The sequence below is a fragment of the Scleropages formosus genome, chromosome 7, assembly GCF_900964775.1.
Source record: "Scleropages formosus chromosome 7, fSclFor1.1, whole genome shotgun sequence".
Taxonomy (NCBI): domain Eukaryota; kingdom Metazoa; phylum Chordata; class Actinopteri; order Osteoglossiformes; family Osteoglossidae; genus Scleropages; species Scleropages formosus.
The window spans coordinates 28,108,550-28,124,334 of NC_041812.1; the positions used below are offsets into that span (position 1 = coordinate 28,108,550).

General features: G+C 51.3%; 3 non-coding genes across 3 annotated transcripts; 1 reads left to right on the forward strand and 2 right to left on the reverse strand.

Moving 5' to 3' along the window:
- Positions 1-13,117: 13,117 nt before the first annotated feature.
- On the reverse strand, positions 13,118-13,199 carry trnas-cga (transfer RNA serine (anticodon CGA)). Its single transcript has one exon. It is a non-coding gene; the product is annotated as a tRNA-Ser (tRNA).
- Positions 13,200-13,272: 73 nt separating this feature from the next.
- trnal-aag (transfer RNA leucine (anticodon AAG)) lies at positions 13,273-13,355 on the reverse strand. The gene has a single exon. It is a non-coding gene; the product is annotated as a tRNA-Leu (tRNA).
- A 129-nt stretch (positions 13,356-13,484) lies between these two features.
- trnad-guc (transfer RNA aspartic acid (anticodon GUC)) lies at positions 13,485-13,556 on the forward strand. The gene has a single exon. It is a non-coding gene; the product is annotated as a tRNA-Asp (tRNA).
- Positions 13,557-15,785: the final 2,229 nt, after the last annotated feature.

Below are 15,785 nucleotides of genomic sequence, written 5' to 3' on the forward strand. Positions count from 1 at the left end.
CCCAGCTCCTGCCCCAACCATAGCTCCAACCCCAACCATAGCTCCAGCCCTAACACTTGCTCCAACCTTCACCGTAGCTCCAGCCCTTACCCTAGCTCCAACCCTTACCCCACCTCCAACACTAACCCTACCTCCAGCCTTAACCCTAGCTCCATACTTAATCCTAGGTCCAATCCTAACCCTAGCTCCAACCCTTACCCCAGCTCCAGCATTGACCCTAGCTCCTGCCCCATCGATAGCTCCAGCCCTAACCCGAGGTCCAATCCTAACCCAAGCTCCAACCCTAACTGTAGCTCCAACCCTATCCTTAGCTCCGGCATCAACCCTAGCTCGAACCATAACCCTACCTCCAGCCTTTACCCTAGCTCCAAATGTAACTCTAGATCTTGCCTCAACCATAGCTCGAGCCCTTACCCAAGCTCCAAACTTAACTGTAGCTCCTGCCTCAACCATAACTCCAGCCCAAACCCTAGCTCCAACCATAACCCTAGCTCCAGCGCTTATGCTAGGTCCAATCCTAACCCTAACTCTAACCCTAACTGTAACACCAACCCTAACCCCAACTCCAGCCTTAACCCTAGCTCCAACCTTAACCTTAGCTCCTGCCCCAACCAAAGCTCCAGCCTTAACAGTAGCTCCAGCCCTAATCCTACCTCCAACACTAACTCTATCTCCAGCCTTAACCGTAGGTCCAATCCTAATGCTAGCTCCAACCCTAACCGTAGCTTCACCCCTAACACTAGCTCCAGCATTAACCCTAGCTCCAACCATAACCCTACCTCCAGCCCTTACCCTAGCTCCAAACTTAATTCTAGCTCTTGCCCCAACCATAGCTCCAGCCTTAATGATACCTCCTGCCTTAACCATAGCTCCAGCCCTTACCCAAGCTCTAACCCTAGCTTGAACCCTAACCCTAGCTCCAACCCTAACTGTAGTAGGATGTATCAGGGTTGTGGCTTTGATCTGCTCAGAGAAAGACAGACTTGAGTCAATCATCATTCCCAGACTCTTAGCCGAGGAGGTAGGCAAAATCAGTGAGTTGCTCAGTTTGATAGAGTTCACGACAGAAAGACAAGCCTGTTGGAAAGTGAAGGATCTCTGTTTTGGAGAGGTTGGAGAGGTGGCGATCAGACATCCATGCAGAGATGTACAGGCTATAGTTTTTCTTCTTGGATGTTAGAGTTCAGTCTTCAGCTTCATTTGAAAAAAAATATCGCTTGTGATGCTCAGGGACTTTGTAATGTGGTTTAAGCAACACAACAGCTATAATCATTGTGGTACCTGCTGCCTTCAGTAGGACATATACTGTATATAGTCCTGTGTGGGGTCACAGTGAACTGGAGCCTATCCTAGAAGCATTGGGTGCAAGGTTAGGGATGTACTTCCTAGGTGCAATGCAAGTTCATCGCAGGACAGCTACACACTCATTCATGCACACACTTAAGACAATTTAATCACTAATCTGCCTGAGCTTCATGTCTTTCAGCTGCAAAAGGAAATCAGAGTACCCAAAGGAAACTCATGGGGAAGAGATTCAAAATGCACACAGACTGTGTAGGAGGACCAAACCCATTTTCTCAAGTTCAAGTTCAAGTTTATTGTCATAGGTACAAGTACCAAGTACAAGTATCATGAAATTCTTCCTGAATGCTTCTCCACGGACTATGGACAAGACAGAGACAATAGAAATACTGCACAAACAAAACAATGACAATGACAGTGAGTGCAACAGCAATCTCGCATCTCCCAATCACTATGAAGTGGCAACGCTACTCACTATGCCACCATGGCATGCTGCTCTAAAACACAAATTTCAGATTATTTATTTTAAAATACATTTTTTCTTCTTACCCATTAGCTGGCAGTAAAACACAAAAGTCAGTATTTTTACATATTACAGCTTTATCCAGAACTTTACAGAAGGTGAGCTGTAAATAAATCAAAGAACACCTATATGATTAACCTGATTTTTTGAGATAAAAGGCTAGAAGCTGACAAATGTTGTACAGTTATAAGATTCATCAGTCAAAATTTGGGACTGTGTAGAAGGTTGATATTTTGTATGACTTGAAATCTGTAAAAATTAGAGAAATTGTTAAATTACACTTTTTATGAAAACTCCATGAAGTTCCCCCCCTACAAACAGCACAAATGAAATAAACATTAAGATTCGTTAGTGCTACATTTATGCTGTAAAAATTAGAATTTGTGCTGTTGCAGTTTTTGAGACGTATTTATTTCGGAAGTGACGTCACTCTAGTCCCCTTACAATGCCGCAGAAACTCGAAATCGGGCTCATTCAACATGGCGCCGAGGATGGCTGCCGTGTTGCATGCTCCAGCACAGCAATGCAGTTTTTTGTTCATTTTAACTATTTTAGCTATTTATTTATTGTTTTTAGTAGTAGAAGTAGTTAGTTTAATAACGTATGACAGAGATACACTTATAAGAATAGGACATTCGGTTGCTCACCGTAAACTGGACTTTAATTTCCTAAATGCCGATGCTCTGTTTACAAACAATGTTGCAGAGCCCTCTGTCTGGGAGACCCGGCGGCACTGTCGGAAACGCAGCCGGAGAAAGGGGAAGAGAGCCGGCGTCCTCGTACGACTGAGACAGCGGGCCTTCCGTCCTCCATTACCCACCATTTTGCTGACCAATGTAAAGTCTCTGGAGAACAAGCTCGGCGAACTGGGGGTGCGGATTAGTTACCAGCGAGAGACGAGGGACTGCTGTGTGATCTGTATCATAGAGACCTGGCTGTCCAGAGAGGTTCCAGACTCGGCCATCAAGCCCACGGGCTTCTCGGTGCACCGCGCGGACCGGACGAGAGAGCTCTCGGGGAAGAGCAGAGGGGGAGGTATGTATTTCATGGTGAACAACTTGTGGTGTGACCGGAGGAACATACATCTCATCAAGTCCTTCTGCTCCCCTGACCTGGAATACCTCATGCTCCTGTGTCGGCCATATTGGTTACCGAGGGAGTTTACGGCGGTTATCATCACAGCTGTCTACATTCCCCCCCCAGGCCGACACGGAGCAGGCGCTCAAGGAGCTGTATGGGAGGATCAGTGAGCAGGAAACCGCGCACCCTGAGGCCGCGTTTATTGTTACTGGGGACTTTAATAGAGCTGACCTTAGAACAATAGTGCCCAAACTCCACCAGCACGTAACCTGCAACACACGGGGAGGACCGGGTCTTAGACCGCTGCTACTCCCCCTTCCTGAACGGCTACAAGTCCCTGCCCCGCCCACCCTTCGGCAAATCGGACCACTGCTCTGTGCTGCTCCTCCCCACCTATAGGCAGAAGCTGAAGCGAGAAGCGTCTGCCCTCAGGACGATTCGCTGCTGATCTGACCAATCAGACTCTGTGTTACAGGACTGTTTTGATCACGTCGACGGGGAGATGTTCAGGTCTGCTTCCGACGGTGACGTCGACGCCTATGCAGACACTGTGACGTGTTTCATCCAGAAGTGCATAGACGACGTGGTCCCGACCAAAACAATTCGGAATTACCTGAATCAGAAACCATGGTTCAATAGCGAGGTCCGGGCAGCTTTAAGAGTGCGAACCTCAGCGTTTAGCTCTGGAAGTGTGGAGGAGTACAAATGAGCCAGCTACGCCCTCTGCTCAACCATCAGATCCACCAAACACCAGTACAGAGTCAAAGTAGAGGGATATTTCAACTTCAACAATGCCAGAAGTCTGTGGCACGGGCTTAAGAACATCACGGATTTTAAAAAGAAAAATAACCACCCTGCGGACACTGCTGCCTCTCTGCCTGACAAGCTAAATGCTTTCTATGCTCGTTTTGAGGCGGGCAATACCATCAGCACAGAGAGAGCTCCTGCGGCTGCAGAGGTTAGTCCACTTTCTGTCTCTGTAGCGGATGTAGCCTGATCCTGCCGTCGGGTGAAGACTCGTAAAGCTGTGGGTCCAGATGGCATTCCGGGCCGAGTGTTCAGAGCATGTGCGGTCCAGTTAGCGGGTGTATTTACGGACATTTTTAACCTCTCCCACTCAGTCATCCCACTGTGTTTTAAAACATCAACCATTGTGCCTGTCCCAAAACAATCAAAAATTACATATTTAAATGACTGGCGCCCTGTTGCTCTGACCTCCATAGTCAGTAAGTGCCTGGAGAGATTGATTAGAGACTATATCTGCTCTGGGGGTGCGGTGGCGCAGTGGGTTGGCCCACAGTCCTGCTGTCCGGTGGGTCTGGGGTTCGAGTCCCGCTTGGGGTGCCTTGTGACGGACTGGCGTCCCGTCCTGGGTGTGTCCCCTCCCCCTCCGGCCTTATGCCCTGTGTTGCCGGGTAGGCTCCGGTTCCCCGTGACCCTGTCTGGGACAAGCGGTTCTGAAAGTGTGTGTGTGTGTATATCTGCTCTGTGCTGCCTGCCTCATTAGACCCTCTCCAGTTAGCCTACAGGAACAACCTCTCCACAGACAATGCCATTGCCTTCAGTCTCCACACTGTTCTTTCCCACTTGGAGAAAAAGAACACTTACATGATAATGCTGTTTGTAAATTACAGTTCAGCATTTAACACCATTGTTCCCTCCAAGCTCAGTGTGAAGCTCCGGGCTTTGGGTCTGAACAACTCCCTGTGCAGCTGGATACTAGACTTTTTAACTGGCAGGCGTCAGGTGGTCAGAATTGGCTGCAACATCTCCTCTCCGTTGACCCTCAACACTGGTGCCACACAGGGCTGCGTTCTGAGCCCTCTCCTGTACTCCTTCTACACTCATGACTGTGTAGCTACACACAGCTCCAATGCCATCGTGAAGTTTGCCAATGACACGACGGTTGTAGGCCTGATCACTGACAGTGATGAGGCGGCCTACAGGGAGGAGGTGCACACTATGACACATTGGTGTCAGGAGAACCACCTCTTACTCAACCTCACCAAGACCAAGGAGGTCATCGTGGACTTCAGGAGGCAGGAGAGGGAACACACCCCCATCACCATCAATGGGACACCAGTGGAGCAGGTCACCAGCTTTAAGTTTCTCGGTGTCCATATCACCGAGGATCTCACATGGACCAGTCACACTGATGCAGTGGTGAAGAAGGCTCATCAGTGCCTCTTCTTCCTCAGACAGCTGAGGAAGTTGAGGATGAATCAGAACATCTTCAAAGCCTTCTACACCTGCGCAGTGGAGAACATTATTACTGGCTGTATCACCTCCTGGTATGGTAACGGCACTGGCCTCAACCGTAGGTCTCTCCAGAGGGTGGTGAGGACAGCCAGACACATTGTGGAGGTTGAGCTTCCCTCCCTCCAGGATATCTACAACAGGCGGTGTGTGAGGAAGGCACATAAGATCATTAACGACCCCATCCACCCTAATCACGGACTGTTCTACCTACTCCCCTCAGGTAGATGGTACCGGAGCATCCGGTCCCGCACAAGTTGGCTGAGGGACAGTTTATTTCCTCGGGCCATTAGACTGTTAAACACGCAGGACTGAGACCAAAAAACAAATCCACTTTTTTGTTTCTCTGTATTCTTTGTACATACATATAGATAGTTTATGTTTCTGTTGTATATTTTGCGAATACAATTTGTATATATACTGTGTTTAACGTAACTTATGACTTACTCTCAATACCGCATTTTCTAGAGCTGCACTAAAGATTTTCACTCTTCTCTACATGTTATGTTGATGATGATGTGACAATAAAGCTTGATTTGATTTGATTTTCGTTTGTGCTACATTTGTGCTGATTTGTGCTGTTCCAACTGCGGTTCTATCTCCTTTGGGTCTGGAAATATTAAAGGCTGTTTACATGGCAGATGACATCACTCCAGCCCCTCTACAACACCACTGTCACGCCCCCCACGGCGGTGCTACAGGGAACACCTGCCACGACTCGTTAAACACAGGTATAAGAAGGGGATACGAAACACAACACGGTGCGGAACCTTGTTTAGCCTTATTGATCACTCGTGCTCCTTGTCTTGCTCCCCGATCCTCGCTCCTTGCCCTGCTCCTCGTCTCCGACTCACTGGTTTGCCTGATCACTCGCCTGTTTCTTGGATTACGGTTCTTGGATTTGCCCCTTTACTGTATAGTTTATGTAATGTCCCTCCTGACTGACAGAGCATTAGAATGGGCCACAGCGGCATGGGGGCGCTGTACCCTACTCACTTATGGGGATTTTAAGGCTGGGATTGAAACACCCTCCTGGCTGGGTTCCGTCGGGGATTGCAGCCCACACTACGGCGTGAATTGGTGTTCCGGGGTGAAAAGTGGACACTTGACCAGTATATCGAGGCTGCTGTCGCTCTTGATAACCTCGCCCGTGAGGGGAACCCAGTACGAAACCCAACCCCTAAATCCACTGTCCAACTCCTACACGGGACTGAATCCCTTCCTCTCAGGCAGGGACAGCTCTCTCCAGCAGAACATCAACGCCAGTTCCGCAATCACCTGTGTTTTTGTATTGTGGAAACTCAGGTCATCGCCGTATTTCGTGTCCCATCCGTCCCGAGCCTCATGTGAGTGGGACGCTCCGAAGCGACCGCCTCACTGTGCCCGTGGTGCTCTCCTGGGGGAAACATTCTGTATCTGCTCAAGCTTTGGTGGGTTCCGGGGCAGCCGGGAGCTTCATCGACGCCACCTTCGCGAAGATGTACCAGGTTCCCACCGTCTAGTGTGCGTTCAGGCTACGGGTAAGTACCCTGGACGGCAACCCTTGGGACGGGGGTTTGTGGACACCCAGACGATACCCCTTCAGATGGGGGTCAGAGTATGTCATCATGAAACCACTCAGTTCTATCTGGTAACTGCCCCGGAAACACCTGTAATCCTAGGTTATCCTTAGTTATCTAAACATGACCCGGTGTTTAGGTGGAGCGCTCGGGAACTGGTTACTTGGGGTCCACATTGCGGGAAATCCTGTTTGCAGCTCCCATGCCGGGCCACAACCGTGGAGACTGCTGTGTCTCCTCCGCAGGTAGACATACCCCCCGAATACCAGGACCTAGCCGAAGTCTTCAGTAAAGAGCAGGCCGCACTACTGCGACCACACCCGCCCTGAGACTGCGCGATTGACCTCCTCCCAGGGACAACACCTCCCCGGGATAAGGTCTATCCTCTCAGCATACTGGAACAACAGGGTATGCAGCAATACATTTCGGAGGCTCTCAAGGCAGGAATCATCCGGCCCTCCACCTCTCCTGCTACCGCAGGGTTCTTCTTTGTTGAGAAGAAGGATAACGGTAAAGTACTCTCACCCATTGCCATCGATCACAGCTGCCTTAGAGTTAGTCAATCAAGCACAATGGTTTACTAAGCTAGACCTACGCAGCGCATATAACCTGATTAGGATACGAGAAGGGGATGAATGGAAGACCCCCTTTAGCACCGCCCTTGGTCATTATGAGTACCTTGTTATGCCTTTTGGTCTCGCAAATGCCCCCAGTGTGTTCCAAGCATTTGTGAACCATGTCCTGGGAGACCTCATTGACCGTGGGGTGCTCGTATACCTCGATGATATATTGATCTATACCTCCTCCATGAAAGAACATGTCTCCCTAGTTAGACAGGTCCTCCAACGACTGCTCAGGCATAGCCTGTATGTCAAAGGAGAAAAATGTCTAATCCACCAAAGACAGGTTTCCTTCCTCGGGTATGTTTTCAGCCTGGACGGAGTAGCCATGGATCCACACAAAGTACGTGCGGTTCTCCACTGGCCACGACCAACTACGGTCAAAGCCCTGCAGCGTTTTTTAGGGTTTGCCAACTTTTATTGCTGTTTCATCCGGTCTTTTAGTACCTTGGCTGCCCCTTTAACTGCCCTAACCTCCTCCAAGAGGTCCAGCTCTCTGATGACTCTGGAGTGGTGGGGTGTATTAGAGATGGACAGGAGTTGGTGTATAGACACCTGGTGGATAATTTTGTGGAGTGGTGCAGCAGGAATCATCTGCTCCTAAATGTCAGGAAGACTAAGGAGATGGTCGTCGACTTTAGGAAGACAAGAACTGCAGTCAGACCCATAAAGATCCTGGGGGAGGAGGTTGAGACTGTTCAGAACTACAAGTACTTAGGTGTCCACTTGAACAGCAGACTGGACCACACTGATGTTGTGTACAAGAAGGGAATGAGCAGACTATTTTCTGAGGAAACTCAGATCTTTCAATGCTGGAGATCTTCTACCAGTCTGTTGTAGCGAGTGCTATCTACTGTGCTGTGGTATGCTGGGGGAGCAGCATCAGTTCCAGAGATGCCGGCAGGATGAACAAACTCATCTGTAAGGCCAGCAGCATCATTGGACAGAACATGGAGACATTTGAGTTAGTGAGGAATAGGAGGTCACTGAACAAACTGCTCTCCATCATGGACACTCCATCCCACCCACTTCACAGCACACTGCAGAGACAGCGAAGCGCATTCTCTAATAGACTCATTCAGCTCTGCTGTCGTAAAGAACAGTTCAGGAAATTATTCCTACTGTTCGCAATAACACTGTACAACAGCTCACCTCTGTGTGACAGATGAACTATTCAGCACTACTGTTAGTTCATTTTGTTACTACTTCATAATGATTATACTGTATTACCATTCTGCACAACTTGCACTATATACTGTTGCACTACCTGCATTACATACTGTTTTTATTTATTTATTCAAATACACTTATTTACTATTCCTCCAACTGTATATATAATTGTACATGTCTTTATCTTGTATTTTTCCACTTGTTTTATATTTTTTTATATTGCAAGTATTTTAAGACCTGTATTCTGCTGCTGTAACATAATAATTTCCCTTGTGGGATTAATAAAGTCTATCTATCTATCTGACTCCACTGGACTGAAGAGGCCCAAAAGGCCTTTGACTTCCTAAAACAGATTCACAAAGGCTCCCGTTCTCCGACACCCTGATCCTGAGCTTCTGTTCGTGGTGGAAGTGGATGCCTCAGAGATTGGGGTAGGTGCAGTACTATCCCAACGTCAGGGAAATCCGCCTAAAATGTATCTTTGTGCCTTCTTCTCAAAACAGATGTCCCCAGGGGAGAGGAACTACGACATCAGCAATCGTGAGCTCCTCGCCATGAAAACAGCCCTGGAGGAACGGAGGCACTGGCTGGAGGGGGCTCGGCATCCTTTCGTCATCCTCACAGACCACAAAACCTTGAATATCTACAGACGGCAAAACGACTCAACCCCCGACAAGCCAGGAGGGCTCTCTTTGTCACTAGGTTCAACTTTACTGTCACCTATCGTCCGGGCAGCAAGAATGCCAAGGCAGACGCCTATCACGCATCCACGAACGGGAGTTACAAGAACGAGACCCCGAGTACATCCTGCCCCCATCCTGTCTTGTCGCTGCGGTGCAATGGGACTTCAGTGATGACCTTGCCCAAGCCCAGATCACAGAACCCGAACCACCAGGAAAACCCACCGACAAGCAGTATGTGCCCACGGGCTTAAGAGCCACTATTCTGCAGTGGGCTCATGACCACCCTGCCGCCGGTCACCCTGGCTTTAGTAAAACCCAGGCCCTGCTCCAGAAACATTTCTGGTGGCCCTCCTTCCCGAAGATGTGCAAGACTATGTCCGAGCATGTCTGGTGTGTGCCCAGGTCAAGTCCTCCACCCAAAAACCGGCAGGACTCCTGGAGCCCTTACCGGTGCCTAATCGTCCCTGGTCACACATTGCCTTAGACTTCCTAGTAGATCTCCCCGTGTCTGATGGGAAGACAGTGATCATAACTATCGTAGATAGGTTTTCCAAAGCCTGTCAGTTGATTCCTCTCTCCAAGCTTCCTACCGCCCTGGAAACTGCCGAGCGCTTGTTTCTGTATGTCTTCTGGCTCTACGGCTTACCGGAAGACATCGTGTCAGGCCGTGGACCCCAATTCACCTCCAGGCTCTGGAAGGCTTTTTGGCACAAGTTGGGGGTGATGGTAAGCCTGACATCGGGGTATCACTCGCAAGCTAACGGCCAGGTGGAAAGGGTACAACAGGACATCGCCCGCTATCTCCGCAGTTACACCACCGATAAACCGCAGCAGTGGGTACGTTACTTACCGTGGGCTGAATATGCGCACAATGCTCTCCCTCACGCCTCCACAGGTTGCTCCCCATTCCAGTGGATTCTAGGATATCAGCCACCACTGTTCCCTTGGAATCCCAGCTCAACTGATGTCCCAGCCGTGGATGTGTGGCTCCAGGCCAGCGCGGAGGTGTGGCGGTCAGTACAAGAACATCTGAAATGCGTGCAGGTTTGTATGAAATGTCAAGCCAACCAACACAGGCGTCCCCTTTCCTTCATGCCAGGGCAACAGGTCTGGCTCTCCACCAGAGGCCTTCGGGGACCTTATATGACAAAGAAACTCAGCCCCAGATATCTAGGCCCATACAAGATTCTTCACCGTGTCACCCCTGTTTCCTATCGCTTGCAGTTGCCCTCTCATTTACAAGTACACCCCACTTTCCATGCCTCTTTTCTCATACCTTGTGCAGCCTCCCTGCACCAGCCTCCTCTCAACGCACAGCCACCCCCTCCTTTGCAGGTTGGGGATGATCCAGCCTCTGCGGTACGGGCTTTGCTGGATTCCCGTCACAGGGCAGGTGGTAGCTGCGATGGAGGCGGTGCAGCCATCAGGTTCTGGCGCAAATGCTTCGCGGTTAGCTAAACGCGAGGCAAACCACTTCAGAGCGGCACCTCTCGGCCCAAGCAGGTTTTCAGGTCTACTCGGTAGGATGCGATGGTCCCTGCGGTATCAAACGCGGCACTCGAGCCCAGCAACAGAAGAATGAAGATCTGACCGGCATCGGAAGAGATGCGAATGGCATCGGCAACACGCGTGAGTGCCGTGACCAGCGTGGAAACCAGACTGAAATCTTTCAAGTTTCTTTTGACGCTCAAGATGTTTTGCAATTTGGGAAGCTACGACCTTTTCCAGACTTTCGGATGAGAACGGTCGATCGGTGACGGGTCCACAATGACATGGCTTGCTACGGTCCAGGTCGTTGTTACGATCCGCTCCTTCGGCGTAGGGGTCTAATAACGGCGATTTTAAAAGCTTTCGGAACACGGCCATTTAGCAACGGCGCATTAACGATATTAACGATGGGGCCCGCGAGCACGGAGACCGCGGCTTCCCGCAACTTACTGGGGACTCTGGGTCTAAAGGACAGGTCGCACCTTCCACAGAGCGAACGAGCACGGCTGATTTCCTCTACAGTTTTCACGTCGACGCTACCGAGATGGGGCGGACAAACTAATATCATCATCCCCGGGAGAGCTTATGCCGGCTGAGACCCAACTAGAGGGCACTGTGGATGCGTGGCTGTCCTCGAATTCCTTACCGAAAAACAACGCAGACTCATCATCCGTAACGGCTGCAGAAATGCACTCGTCATCATCTTTGTGTTTACCGCTTAAGCGAGCGATGGCATTGGACAGGAAGCGAGAGGTCCTCCTGATTTTCATCGATCAGCTTTGCGCGGCACTCGGATCCGGCGCGGAAAGAAAAAAGTGCTTTTTTTTCCCATTTATCTCTTTTTTTTTTGTTTTTTTTTTTTTCGACAGTCGGACCAGGCTACGTAATAAACGTTTAGTTCAGTTGAGCGCCATTTACGCTCGAGTTTACGACATTCCAACTTCATCGCACGAGCTGATTCGCCGAACCGCGGTGAGTTTCCTACAGTTCGGGCAAGTTTAGCTTTCGGTGGAGCTGCAGAGCCTCGGGCGAATCTCACCACCGGATTATAATCAAAAGCCATTTAATCGATATCTATGCCCATTCCAGCATCGGAGCTTCCGACGTAATCAACCGCTTCAGCGGTAGTATTTTCATCGGTATGCCGCCCGATTTCGGTCTTGCTGTGGTCGGGCGGCACCGGCACGTACGGCTCAAAGGTTAACAGGAGACGATCGGAGATAGTCCCGTTTAAAGGAGTAACGCCAACACGACGGGCATCTACGGCGCGGGTCATGGCGAGATCGAGCGTATGGTTACGGGAACGAGCAGGACCGTTAACAACTTGAGTAAAACCGACGGAGTTTAAGAGAGACTTGAAACTATTAGCGAGAGAACCCGATGACACGCCTAAACGAGCACCGAAATCACCCATCAAGACAGCTCTGCCATGAGGCGTGACTGAATGGGTTATCAAGTTACGGGATTCCTCGAGGAAAGAGGAGTACGGTCCGGGTGGGCGGTAGAAAAGGAGCGTGGCTGTGCTGGGCTCTGACTTGAAATCTAGCTTCAGACGAGGTAAAATTATCACGATTTCTCGGTGCTCTTTGTCATCTGTCATTGCGAAGTGCGCCAGCTCCCCCTCCGCGACGTACAGAGCGAGATTTGTGGAAATAGCCAACCGTGTCTGTCCGGAGCGGCTTCTATCAGCAGAATCGTATCGGACCCGCCGAGCCCGCTTCCGGTGAGCAAGAACAGGTGAGATTTCCAAGTTAACACTGCCGTTTACTCGCACAGCTCCACTTGTTAGTGAGCGCATGTTTAGCGGGCAGCCTTTCACGTTACAGTTTTGCCGCGGTGACGACTTGAGAACGTCTGCTTTAACGCATTCCAGGTTTCCGGCGCCAGCGCTCCCGTCACCGAGTCTAGTTACACGCCGTGGCCTTATAACGGCCTGTATGTTTTGGCTGCACTTAACGCTTTCAGCCGAGGTTCTGAGGCCCTCAGTGGGCAAGGTACAAGAAACCCCATCACGCGAGAAACGACCACTGGCACCAGAAGGAGTAACAGACCCATCGATAGACACAGCTGCTAAAGGAGATGACCCACGGCTGAGTCAGCCCTGCAGCTTGCAGGCTAAGCTTTGGGACAGAACAAACGAAGCCGTCCGGTTGAGGTGTACACCGTCGCGCGCGAGGAACCCGGGAAGCACCGTGCCGACGCTGAGCGTCACCAGGACTCCCGCGCGCCAGAGCGCACGCAAATACCGGAACCCCCGACTCAAGCAGCGCAGCAACCTCGGTCTCCCGCACGCCAAGGTTACAGCCGTGCGCTGCCAACTCCAGCTGGAAGCCTGCCCTCCGTAACGGAGGGTCGCGCGTCGCCCGGCTACTCGTGCACTTTTTCGTATTAAGTAAGTAAAAGCACCCGTGGACGGAGGGCCCGCCGCTCGCGGAGCGTAGTCGGCAGGACTCGAACCTGCGCGGGGAGAACCCAATGGATTTCGAGCCCATCGCCTTAACCACTCGGCCACGACTACCTCGAAGGCACCCCGGCCGCGGTCCAACCCGCTTGAGCCCGCCAACCGCGCCACGGGGAGCCGGCCGAAGACCTGTCAGGAGTGGGATTCGAACCCACGCCTCCAGCGGAGACTGCGACCTTAACGCAGCGCCTTAGCCCGCTCGGCCACCCTGACCCGCAGAAGCAGCCCTCGTCACGCGGCTCGGGGAGGCTGACGCGCTGCCACGGCGTGCTTTCGGGTGGCACCGAGAAAGAGAAGAGCCCCACCCCAGCAGCAGCGGCGGCAGCGGCAGTGGCAGCGGCCTCCCCGTTAGTATAGTGGCGAGTATCCCCGCCTGTCACGCGGGAGACCGGGGTTCGATTCCCCGACGGGGAGCTCGCGAGCTCTCCCCTGGCAGCGTTCGCCGTTAAGCCAGCAGCGGTGTGGTGCGCTGCAGCTGCCCGTTTCCTTACTCCTAGCGAGGTCTTGTTGATCACGGGCGCTTTCAGGTAACCTCCATCCAACGAAGAAAGGTGTCATCCTGGGATGTAAGAATCAGTGATCTCACAGGGGTGTGCAGGAGCAATGCCACGTATCGCCTTGTGGGTCAAAAGTGGGATTTTGTGATTATCTCTAAATGCGACCGGGAGCCAGTGCGACGATTTAAGTACCGGTGTTATGTGGCCGTACTTCCCGGTTCTAGCGATAGCACTCTTGCAGCAGCATTTTGGACCAACTGTAGCCTGGATACAGCACCGTACGGACAGCCCGACAATAAGGCGTCACGCCAGTCCAGCCTGCTTGAAGCAGAAGCACGAACCGGTGTCTCAGCATCCCGTCCGCATAGGAATCGCCGTAATTTAGCCACGTTTCTTAACCGAAGGAAGCACGACTTAGTCACAGCGCTTACGCGAGATTCAAGTGACAGCTTCCCGAATCCTCGACACAATCCGCAACGCCTGAAGCCAACGCCATTTGTCGTAAAGATCGGCGTGATTATGTCGGGAGTTTTGGCATCACCACCCACCACAAGCACCTACCTCTGTTTCACTGGCATTTGGAGGTGTAGAAGTTCTTACTCAGCCATAGTTTTACGCCGGTAAAACGATTAGCTAAAGACACCACGTGTGACGGATCATCGGCTTCAAACGATGCCTAGAGCTGCGTGCCATCGGCACACGGATGGAAATGCACAATGCGTTTGCGAATAATGCCACCCAGTGGAAACATGTAGCGTGAGAACAGCGGTGGCCCCAACACAGAGCCCTGTGGCACACCACACTGGACCGTAGCTGCGATGGAGGCGGTGCAGCCATCAGGTTCTGGCGCAAATGCTTCGCGGTTAGCTAAACGCGAGGCAAACCACTTCAGAGCGGCACCTCTCGGCCCAAGCAGGTTTTCAGGTCTACTCGGTAGGATGCGATGGTCCCTGCGGTATCAAACGCGGCACTCGAGCCCAGCAACAGAAGAATGAAGATCTGACCGGCATCGGAAGAGATGCGAATGGCATCGGCAACACGCGTGAGTGCCGTGACCAGCGTGGAAACCAGACTGAAATCTTTCAAGTTTCTTATGACGCTCAAGATGTTTTGCAATTTGGGAAGCTACGACCTTTTCCAGACTTTCGGATGAGAACGGTCGATCGGTGACGGGTCCACAATGACATGGCTTGCTACGGTCCAGGTCGTTGTTACGATCCGCTCCTTCGGCGTAGGGGTCTAATAACGGCGATTTTAAAAGCTTTCGGAACACGGCCATTTAGCAACGGCGCATTAACGATATTAACGATGGGGCCCGCGAGCACGGAGACCGCGGCTTCCCGCAACTTACTGGGGACTCTGGGTCTAAAGGACAGGTCGCACCTTCCACAGAGCGAACGAGCACGGCTGATTTCCTCTACAGTTTTCACGTCGACGCTACCGAGATGGGGCGGACAAACTAATATCATCATCCCCGGGAGAGCTTATGCCGGCTGAGACCCAACTAGAGGGCACTGTGGATGCGTGGCTGTCCTCGAATTCCTTACCGAAAAACAACGCAGACTCATCATCCGTAACGGCTGCAGAAATGCACTCGTCATCATCTTTGTGTTTACCGCTTAAGCGAGCGATGGCATTGGACAGGAAGCGAGAGGTCCTCCTGATTTTCATCGATCAGCTTTGCGCGGCACTCGGATCCGGCGCGGAAAGAAAAAAGTGCTTTTTTTTCCATTTATCTCTTTTTTTTTTGTTTTTTTTTTTTTCGACAGTCGGACCAGGCTACGTAATAAACGTTTAGTTCAGTTGAGCGCCATTTACGCTCGAGTTTACGACATTCCAACTTCATCGCACGAGCTGATTCGCCGAACCGCGGTGAGTTTCCTACAGTTCGGGCAAGTTTAGCTTTCGGTGGAGCTGCAGAGCCTCGGGCGAATCTCACCACCGGATTATAATCAAAAGCCATTTAATCGATATCTATGCCCATTCCAGCATCGGAGCTTCCGACGTAATCAACCGCTTCAGCGGTAGTATTTTCATCGGTATGCCGCCCGATTTCGGTCTTGCTGTGGTCGGGCGGCACCGGCACGTACGGCTCAAAGGTTAACAGGAGACGATCGGAGATAGTCCCGTTTAAAGGAGTAACGCC